General features: G+C 51.4%; 1 pseudogene; it reads right to left on the reverse strand.

Moving 5' to 3' along the window:
• Nucleotides 1–3,282: 3,282 nt before the first annotated feature.
• On the reverse strand, nucleotides 3,283–4,565 carry LOC112828800 (histo-blood group ABO system transferase 2-like; annotated as a pseudogene).
• Between the last annotated feature and the right edge of the window lie 5,256 nt (nucleotides 4,566–9,821).

A 9,821-nucleotide genomic window follows, 5' to 3' on the forward strand; every position in this document is an offset into this window, starting at 1 on the left:
CCACCCTCACCAGGATGCCCCATGCCCCTTGGCTGGGCGCCCGCATCCCACACTGGGCCCCATGAGCGCGGTGCCTTGTGCAAGTCCTGTGCGCTCCCTCTGGGGTCACTTGGCATCTCCCTTGCAGCGGACTGCGTCTTCCCGCACTGGTCTCCTCTGAGCAGTCTGTGAGGCTGCACTGTGCCCATGTCACAGGCATGGAAGCGCAAGTCCAGAAGGTCCAGATGACCTGCTCCCAGTCTCAGCATGTGGAGCCTGGGCAGAGAGTGGTCCCTGAGCAGAGGAGGACTTGGGCCCAGGGAGCCTGAGGGAGGACGTGGCACATTGAGCCCACAGGAGGAGAGTGAGCAATGTGCGGGCCTGGTGCTCAGACCTGCTGCGAGACCACATCGCACTGGCTCTGTCCCCAGGGCTGGAGGTTGTCAGGGTATCCACCCTTCCAGGCTGCAGGCTGGCAGGAACTGGCAAGGGAGGAGGCACCTGGTGCAGGAGTGAGCCCTGTGCAGAGAGGAGGGGGCAGGTGCTCCCCCAGCAGCTGGAGGAACTCAGGGTAGTCACCGTCCCAGGCTGCAGGCTGGCAGTGACTGGCAGGAGAGGAGGCCCCTGGTGCAGGAGAGAGCCCTCAGGCAGAGAGGAGGAGGCAGGCGCTCCCCCAGCAGCAGGGGCACTGGGGCAGGCTGAGGGGGCATCAGTGGACAGCAGTGCCTGCAGCTGGGGTCTCCACACAGACCCTCTCCTGAGGCTCAGCACAAGCTTGTCTGATGGCCTTTGTCCCCCAAATACAAAGTCTGGCCCAGGACCCGCCCCCTCAAGCCCCAACTCCCAATCCTTTATACTCAGCTCAAGTGACAAGAAATGGCCAATAGTTTAGGTGGTGCTGGGTGCACAGGGACATTTGTTTTTCTGGCCCATGCTGTACCGTTGCTGGCATTTTAAAGATCTCAGGGCTTTGATTCGAAAACGGTAGGACCGGGGACCCCAGACAGCTTTCTGGAAACCTGCCTCTGGGCCTTGCAGCCCTCCCATCCCACCAGCACTGCTCAGAATCCCTCCAGGCCACAGACCCACAGTCTTGGGTCCTCAGATGGCCCAGATGATGTGCCTTCAAAAAGCGATCCCGGTGGGGCCGCAGGACACACTGCGGATTCCAGCAAATCCCCCTCCCAGAAAGTGAGGGTACCACTGGACCAGCTGTCCAAAAGCTGACAGGTCAGGGTTCCAAGAAGACACCAGAGGCACAGGAGTAACTGAGGAGCATCTGAAGGCCCCAGGTAGGGACAGTGAGAATCTCCAGTGTTTTGCCTAGGGACAGCTCCCGTCCCCCTAAACCCTCAGTGGGATGGCTTTACTGGGGGATTGGGGGGGACCATGCCTGGAGGACCCATGTCTCCACTGTTAGAGGTCGCCAACTTGATCTGTGCACAGGTGGGGAAACCTGGCCACACACTGAAGAATTTCTAGAAACAGTAGCCATCTCAGTGGCAGCTGACCTGGGAGGTCAACCTTCCAGCTGCCTGAGGTGGGATCGAGCCACAGACCGGCACACTAGCCAGAAATGGAAGGAGAACCAGTTCTTCATTTCATAGTTTCTAAGTCACCGGTTTGTTCCTACGGTTAGTATACTTTGCATCCTGGGAAATCTCTGCCTGTCTAAGGTCATGAAAATGTTCTCCTCGTGTTCTCTGCTGGAGAAGTTCTTGAAAAATCTCTGGTTTATAGGAATTGACTTTGGTTGGCACAGCCATGCTGGGAAAAGGATGGATTTCCCCCAAAATACTAAAAATAGAACTCCTGTATGATCCCACTATCAGGTAGACCTTTTCAGGAAATGAAGTCAGTTTCTCGAAGTAAGATCTGCACTCTCCCACCCAATCTCCCTGAGGAGGGGCGGCCACCCTTAGCAACCCTCCCCTTGAGGCAGGTGCCTCCCTGGACAAGGGGCTACCCCAGGGCTGGGAGGTCTCCACAGCAGCACACCCAATATCCTGGATACTAGGAGACAGAGTACAGCACCAGGCCAGTGAGGGTCAGGACACACTAACCCAAATTTGCCACCTTGGCAAATTAAATATAGAAGCTAAAAGAACTTTTGCATAGAGCAGAAGCAAGAAGGTCTCTCTGACCCCCAGCCATCAGCTCTTCTTCCCTTAAGCAGGTCAGAATACTCCCATGTGGAACTTTCTCTCCCCGGACCACAGGGATGACGTGCTTATCACCAGAGTCAGGGAATTTAGCACCACGGGGTCTATACGAACACACCTGGTTAAACGAACCCTTATCTTCTTAGTTAACTTCTTTACCGTTTACGAGCCCTAGTCCAAACCCCTGTGTCTGTCAATTCTCCACACACTTACTGCTTCTTTGTCTAAAAGGTAGAAGAGCTGGTCTGCTCCAGTCACCTCTGCTGGTCGTCATGGTCTTGTGAGGCTCCCACCAAAACAATCCATACATTTTGCTTGCTTTTCTCCTGTTCATCTGTCTTTGTCAATTTCCAGACTCAGCCAGGGATCTTAAGAGGGTTGAGGAAAACTTTTTCCTCTCTTGCAACCCTGTGCGGCAGGGGGTGGGGAGTCAGGAAAACCCATCCCATCTTCCTGGCTTTGGTGAAAACCAACCTCTGCTGGGAAGCAGCACAGGACAGTGCATGGCTGGAGGAGCCAGGGAGAGGCACGTGGAACATGTAGGAGCTACCTGGCCCCCAGCCAGGGGACTTGGCCCCAGTGACAAGTCCAGGGTGTGATTAGGAATATTATAATGGAAGCATCCTGAACATCAGACCTTCCCCATGCCAGGCTTCATGATTGCTGCTCGTTGTAGTTGCTACTGTTGGTTTAGTGACTTTTCTGAACTAACTTTGTCAAGTCTGTATTCTTTGCTGTGTGTATGGCTACTGAATCCCTGTGCTGTTAACTTAGTGGTCAGCCAGTGGCTGGGCAGAGAGGTCACCCCTGTTTCTGAGCTATGGGCTACAGATTGGAGGTCCCCACAACCTCTTCAGGTTTGAATAATCTGCTCCACTGGCTCATGGAACTCAGAGAAACATGTTACTTACTAGATGACTAATTCATTGAAAGGCCAGAACTCAGGGCCAGGCAGCTGGAAGCGATGAGCAGGGCAAGGTGTATAGAAGAAGCTTGGAGCTTCCCTGCTCTCTGAAAGAGGCCTTTGCCCACCTCCACCCTGACCTTCGTCTATACTTCCTAACTGATGACGTCCTTCCTTCAGGCTCATCTGTTAACTCAAGTGAAAGATCCGGTGGGCACCAAAATGACTCCTCACGTACTAACCACTGCTGCTGTCCTGGTGATTCTTGGGCACAGCCATGAATCTCAGCTTCTTCATGATGGGGGGCAGCCCAGCAGCTGGGGATCCCACAGGTCCTCCGGGGGCAGCCCAGCAGCTGGGGATCCCACAGGTCCTCCGGGGGCAGCCCAGCAGCTGGGGATCCCACAGGTCCTCTGGGGGCAGCCCAGCAGCTGTGGGTCCTACAGGTCCTCTGGGGACAGCACCTTAATGCGCTTATGGTCCAGCAGGTACCTGTTCAGGTGGCTCTTGTCGTGCCACACAGCCTCGATCCCAATGGCCAGGTTGACCCCCATGTCCTGGTGACAGGCCAAGGTCAGTCGGTGAACCTCCACCACTGACCCCCCAGAAAAGGCACCCCTGTAGTAAAAGTCAACCTTGTCCCTGGGGGTGTGCACCTGGGACTGTGGCCAATGCTCATAGCTGAAGTCCTTGCGGGCCGCCCGGTAGAAACTGGGGTGCAGGGTGCCGAAGAGAGGGGGACAGGATCTCCACGCTCACATGGTCGCGGAACTTCATGTCCACCTCCCTGCACACCAGGTAGTCCACCTCACGGAGGAAGTGTAGAGCTATTCTTAGAAAATAGATTGTAAACCCTCAGGAGTGATTGTGGAAGCAGCTGAAACGTCAGCAGCGCTCCTGTTCTCAGGCTATTGAACGCAATGTCCCGGTAAGAGCAGGACCCCATGATCCCCAGGGGCAGGGCACAGGCTAGGAGCTAGGAAAGAACGTCACCCTCAGTGCCCCCTTCCTGCACCTGGCGTTTGCTGGCACAAACACCCCCTCTTCCCTTATCCCACGACGGCCTCCCTGCGTGCCTGCGAGGAGGAGAGGGTGCAGGCCTGCTTCACAGCTTCAGGAGATTTGCCATCCCTTTGTCCTCCTTTCCCACGCTTTGGGGCATCTGTCCTTGCTTTTCCGATAAAAAATGAAATAAAAGCGATGTGCAGAACCCAGCTGCTGCAGCTCTACTTGCAGAGGCAGCCCCGCATGGCCGCTCAGATTGGGGTCTGAGGACTTTATTTCGGCGCGCGATGACAGGAAGAACTGCTTACAGAAGCGGCGGATCATCGCGTGCTCTGCGTGGACACGTCCTCCCCATGCGGGGTGCCGGGGACCTCGAGGACCACCACCCTCCGGCCTTCCCGGAGGGGCACACGGGGCCCGGCAGGCAACTGATCGGTGAAGACGTAGTAGGTGACCCTGTGTCCCACCATGAAGTGCTTCTCAATTGTCTGCAGGAACAGCTCCAGGAAGACCATGTATCCACAGGGACAGGGGACAGGGCTGGAGGAGGGTCACTGCCAGAGGTTGGCAGCAGGACCCCAAAACTTGGGCAGTGAACATGTGCACTTTCTTCAAGGGGGCAGGCCCTGGGCTGCTTTAAACAACAGCCACCCTTCTGGCCTGTCCTGAGCACGTCTGCTGGTGGGGCCTCCCTACCTTCGGCTCCCAGAGATGGGAGCCATCAGGACCCCATCTTACAAAGGGGAGCCTGAGACTTAGAGGCTAGAAACCCATGCAGCTGATTCTACCCAGTCTGTAGGGCATAGAAACAAGGGCTGTGCCCAAAGGTGCTCAACTCATGGCGGGTGGGGACAGAACCTGCAGGGGGTCAGCCAGGGGAGGGGACCTGCAGGGTTTGCCTGGGAGCTCAGCACAGGGGGAGTGTTCCTGGCTCCAGCATGCTGAGTGTCGGGCTTCATGGGTCACAGGGTCACCTACCCTAACCCTAACCCTTAACCCTAACCCCTAACCCTAACCCCAACCCTAACTCTAATCAAACATCATGCTCAATTTTTTTTTTAAAGATTTTATTTATTTATTTGACAGAGAGATAGAGAGCACAAGTAGGCAGAGTGGCAGGCAGAGGGAGAGGGAGAAGCAGGCTCTCTGCTGAGCAGGGAGCCGGACATGGGGCTCGATCCCAGGACCCTGGGATCATGACCTGAGCCGAAGGCAGCCGCTTAACCGACTGAGCCACCCAGGCGCCCCATCATGCTCAATTTTGAGGATTGACAGCTGTACTCTGAAATCACAAACAAGTCCATCATGCTGGCTTTCACTCATTGCTCAGTATCGTACTGAAAGTTCTACCCAGAATGATAAGGCAAGAAATCCACATGTGGAAGAAAACAGTAGAACTAGGTCTATTCAGAGACCAGAGATGACCTCATCTTATATAGAGAGCTTCCTAAACAATCAACAAAAAATGATTACAGTCAGTTAATATCAATACACAAGAATCTCTCTTATCTGCATGCATTAGCCATGAATCATCCAAAAAATAATTTAAGAAAACAATTCCATTTTAGGGAACATTAACATTGACAAAATACTTAGGAATAGATGTAATCAAGGTGCAAGTCTTGTACACTGAAAATTACAAAACATTGCTGAAAGAAAGGGAAACCTAAATAAATCTGAGGACCCCACGGTGATGAAAAGACATACTATTGATAAGATGGCAATAGTACACAATGCAATGTGGAAATTCAACGTGTTCCCAAGAAAATTCACAAAGGCCTTTGGAAAGAACTGCACAAGCTAATCCTAACAGTCATATGGAATTTCAAGGGACCACAAAATAGCCAAAACAATCTTGAAAAAGAAAATCAAAGGTGAAAGGTCATTCTTCCAAAGTTCAAATATTAATATAAAGCAACAGTAAATAAAACATTTTGATACTGTCATAAAGGTATGCACTCACCCTGAAACAAATAATACATTATGTTAATTGAATTTAAATTTAAAACATTTTTAAAAATAAATAAAATAACTTTTTCAAAAAGATATGCATACAGATCAGTGGGATTTAACTGAGAGCCCAGAAATAAACCCCTTCATCTATGGTCCACTGAATTTTGACAAGGGTGGCAACATTACACTGGGGGAGAGAATGGTCTTTTCAACAAAGGGTGCTAGACAATTGGCTATCCATGTACAGAGGAAGGAACCTGGACCCTTACCTCACACCACATATAAACATTAACTCAAAATAAATTAAAGGCTTAAATGTAAGAGGTAAAACTATAAACTCTAGAAGACATAAATGGGGATAAATCTTCATAACCTTGGATCTAGCAATGCTATTAGATCTGACACCAAAGCATAAGAAAGGAAAGAAAACAATAGATAAAATAATATCCTCAAAATTAAAAATCTGTTCTGGGTGCCTGGGTGGCTCAGTTGGTTAAGCGTCCAACTCTTAATTTTGGCGCAGATCATGATCTCAGGATCATGAGATCAAGTCCACGTCAGGCTCCACACCGAGTGTGGGGCCTGCTTAAGATTCTCTCTCCTTCTCCCTCTGCCCCTGACCACCCGCACTCTCTCTCTCACTCACTCTTAAAAAAGAAATGTAAAAAAAAAAAAAAAAATCTTTGTACATCATAAGATACTATCTGGAAAGTGAAAAGATAACCCCCAGAATGGAAGAAAATATTTGTACATTATTTATCTAATAAGAGTCTGTTGCCCAGAATATGTAAAGAGCTTTTACAACTCCTCAGCAAAAAGACAACCCATTTTTTAAAATAGACAAAGGACTTGGATAGACCTTTCTCCAAAGAAATCATACAAATGGTGAGTAGCACTTGAATAGATGTTAAACATCCTTAGTCTTTATGGAAATGGAGATTTAAACCAGTTAGATGTCCTTTTACACACAACAGAATCACTATAATCAAGAAAACTACAATAACAAATTTTGGAAAGGATGTTGAGAAACTGAAACCCTTACACCTTGCTTGTGAAAAATGGTGCAGTCTATGTATAAAATATTTTGGCATTTACTCAAATAGATCAAAGTAGAATTACCATATGGTTCAACAATTATACTCCTAGATATATACCCCCAAAATTGAAAGTAGAAGTACCCTTATTCAGAGCAGCATTTTTCATAACACCCAAAAGGTGGAAGCAACCCAAGTGTCCACTGACAGATGAACGGATAAACAAAACGTGGTATATATACAACGGAACACGATTCAGCCTTAAAAACGAAGGGAGTTCTGACACAGGCTACAACACGGCATGAAGCTGGAAGTCATCACGCTGAGTGACATCAGCCAGTCACAGAAGGACAGACGCCCTGTGGTCCCACTTACATGAAGTGTCCTGAGACACACAGTAGAATGTGGCTGCAGGGGCCGAGGGGAAAGGGGCTGGGGAGCTGGTGTCTCCTGCATACAGAGCCCCCCTCGGGGAGAAGGACAAAGTTCTGGAGAATGACGTACAACCGTGGGAACTCAGCTAAGGCCCGAGAACTGTGCACCTGACATGTTTGAAGGGGTCGGTGTTACTATGTTTAGTCACAGTGAAAAAGTGAATGAGGGACTGATGCCTGCCACAACGTGGACGGACACTGAAAGCAGCCCCAGTGACAAGCCACGACCGTCCACCCACACTGGAACCAGCTCGCTCTTTACATCCACCAAGGTTACCCAAATAACGCAGAGTGTCGGGAGCAGTTCCAGAAAAAAAGAACTGGATCCGAATGGAAAGGACGCTTCAGACCGTGGGGCAGGTGGTGACAGTGGAAGTGGGCCCGTGGCCTGGGTTAGAACGTGGAAACCGGGACGATTTCCTCACTTAGGGTTCTGTGGTGGTTCCGCGGGACAGTGTCCCCATTTGGGGTAAAACGCACTGAAGCACCCCGTGTGAAGTGGTAAATGCGGTGACGAAACGCCCGCTGGGGGGTCTGAGTGTGGAGAGAGGGTTTGTGCTGCGGTGACGGGTTTCCCGCAGAGTCAGCTACCCTTCCGAACAACCACGTCAGCACCTCCCGGAGAAGCAGAGACGCCGACCTTCGGGCTGGAGGCCGAGCCCCACCCAGATCCCGACGGTGCGGACGCGGGATGGACCCCGCAGGGCCGAGGCCCGGGGAGCATGAGCACCGCGGCGGGGGGCCGCTCCCTACTGCAGACTGGCTGAGGAGCCCCAGGAACCGAATCCGAGGGGCGCATAAACACAGACCCCGGGACCGTGGAGCGGACCCGAGCTCAGCAAGGGGAGACCCGACAGCCCCGCGCACAGGACCCCGCGTCACCGCACACAAAGCCCCAGCGTCTACACAGCGCGCCCTTCCTCCGCAGGGTCCTGTGAGCTCGCACCCCCTCCGCAGTCCCCGCTCAGGCGGCTTCGCCTAACCTTCTCCTCCATCGGCGAGTCCTGAGGAGGCCGGGCTCCTCTCCTTGTGGACGCAGCCCCATGTCCTCTATAAGCCTCCGCAGCGGGTCCTGAGAAGGCCCGGCTCCCGCCAGCGTGGACGCGGCCCCACATCCTCCCGAAGCCTCCACAGCGGATCCTAAGGAAGGCGGCTCCTGACTGTGGCTGAGGCCACAAGTCCTCCCGAAGCCTGGGCGTCAGCACAGTGGGTCGGTCCTGAGGCTTTGGAACACCTGTCCTCGCCCCGGAGGAGGAGGGCTGAGCGCGCATTCCCCGCGTGGGTCGCGGAGCGGAACTCGGGCGCCCCCTGCGGGAGGTGGGAGCAGTGCAGGATGCGGTGCACTCAGTTCAGTGGAGGCACCTGTCCCTTCTGGGGTCCAGCTGAATCCATTACATTTTGGAAATTCGAACTGAAATGGAGCCCAATTATCCCCTGACTTCTCCAGAAATAGGGAAACAATTAATTGGAAACCATACGGAATTAAGTGAAATGCAGACACAGGCTTTACAACTTACACCAAAATTCATTCAAAGTTATAGATTAATTTAAAATGTAAAACTATCAAAATAAAGGGGGCGCCTGGGTGGCTCAGTCAGTTAAGCGGCTGCCTTTGGCTCAGGTCGTGATCCCAGGGTCCTTGGATCGAGCCCCGCGTCGGGCTCCTTGCTCAGCAGGGAGCCTGCTTCTCCCCTGCCTGCTGTTCCCCCTGCTTGTGCGCTCTCTTCCTCTCTCTCTGGCAAATAAATAAATAAAATCTTTAAAAAAACAAAGAAAACCCACATGGTCTTTGGTTCGGTGATGAGCTTTAACAAACAACACCAAAAGCCAATCCACAAAAGAAAACAATTGATAACATCAACTTGCTAAAATTAAAACTTTTGCGGGGCGCCCAGGGTGCTCAGTCGTTAAGCCTCTGCCTTTGGCTCGGGTCATGATCCCAGCGTCCTGGGATCAAGTCCCACATCGGGCTCCCTGCTCCAAGGGGAGCCTGCTTCTCCCTCTCCCACTTCCCCTGCTTGTGTTTGCTCTCTCGCTGTGTCTCTCTCTGTCAAATAAATAAATAAAATCTTAAAAAAAAAAAAACTTTTGCTCTGTGAAAGACCTTGCTCAGAAAACTAAAAGACAAGCCACAAACTGGGAGGAAATATTTGCAAAGCACAAATCTGGTAAAAGATTTGTATTCAAAAAATACAAAAGACTATCAGAACTCAACAATAAGGAAACAAACATCCTAACTGATAATGGGTAAGGATCTGAACAGATGCCTGGACAAAGAAGATATACAGATACAAAATAAGCATACAAAAATATGTTTGACATCATCATTAGGAAAGTACAAATTTAAACA

This window comes from Callorhinus ursinus, unplaced genomic scaffold (genome assembly GCF_003265705.2).
Source record: "Callorhinus ursinus isolate GAN/ISIS: 27379988/994484 unplaced genomic scaffold, GSC_fseal_2.0 scaffold13, whole genome shotgun sequence".
In the NCBI taxonomy this organism is placed as follows: Eukaryota; Metazoa; Chordata; class Mammalia; order Carnivora; family Otariidae; genus Callorhinus; species Callorhinus ursinus.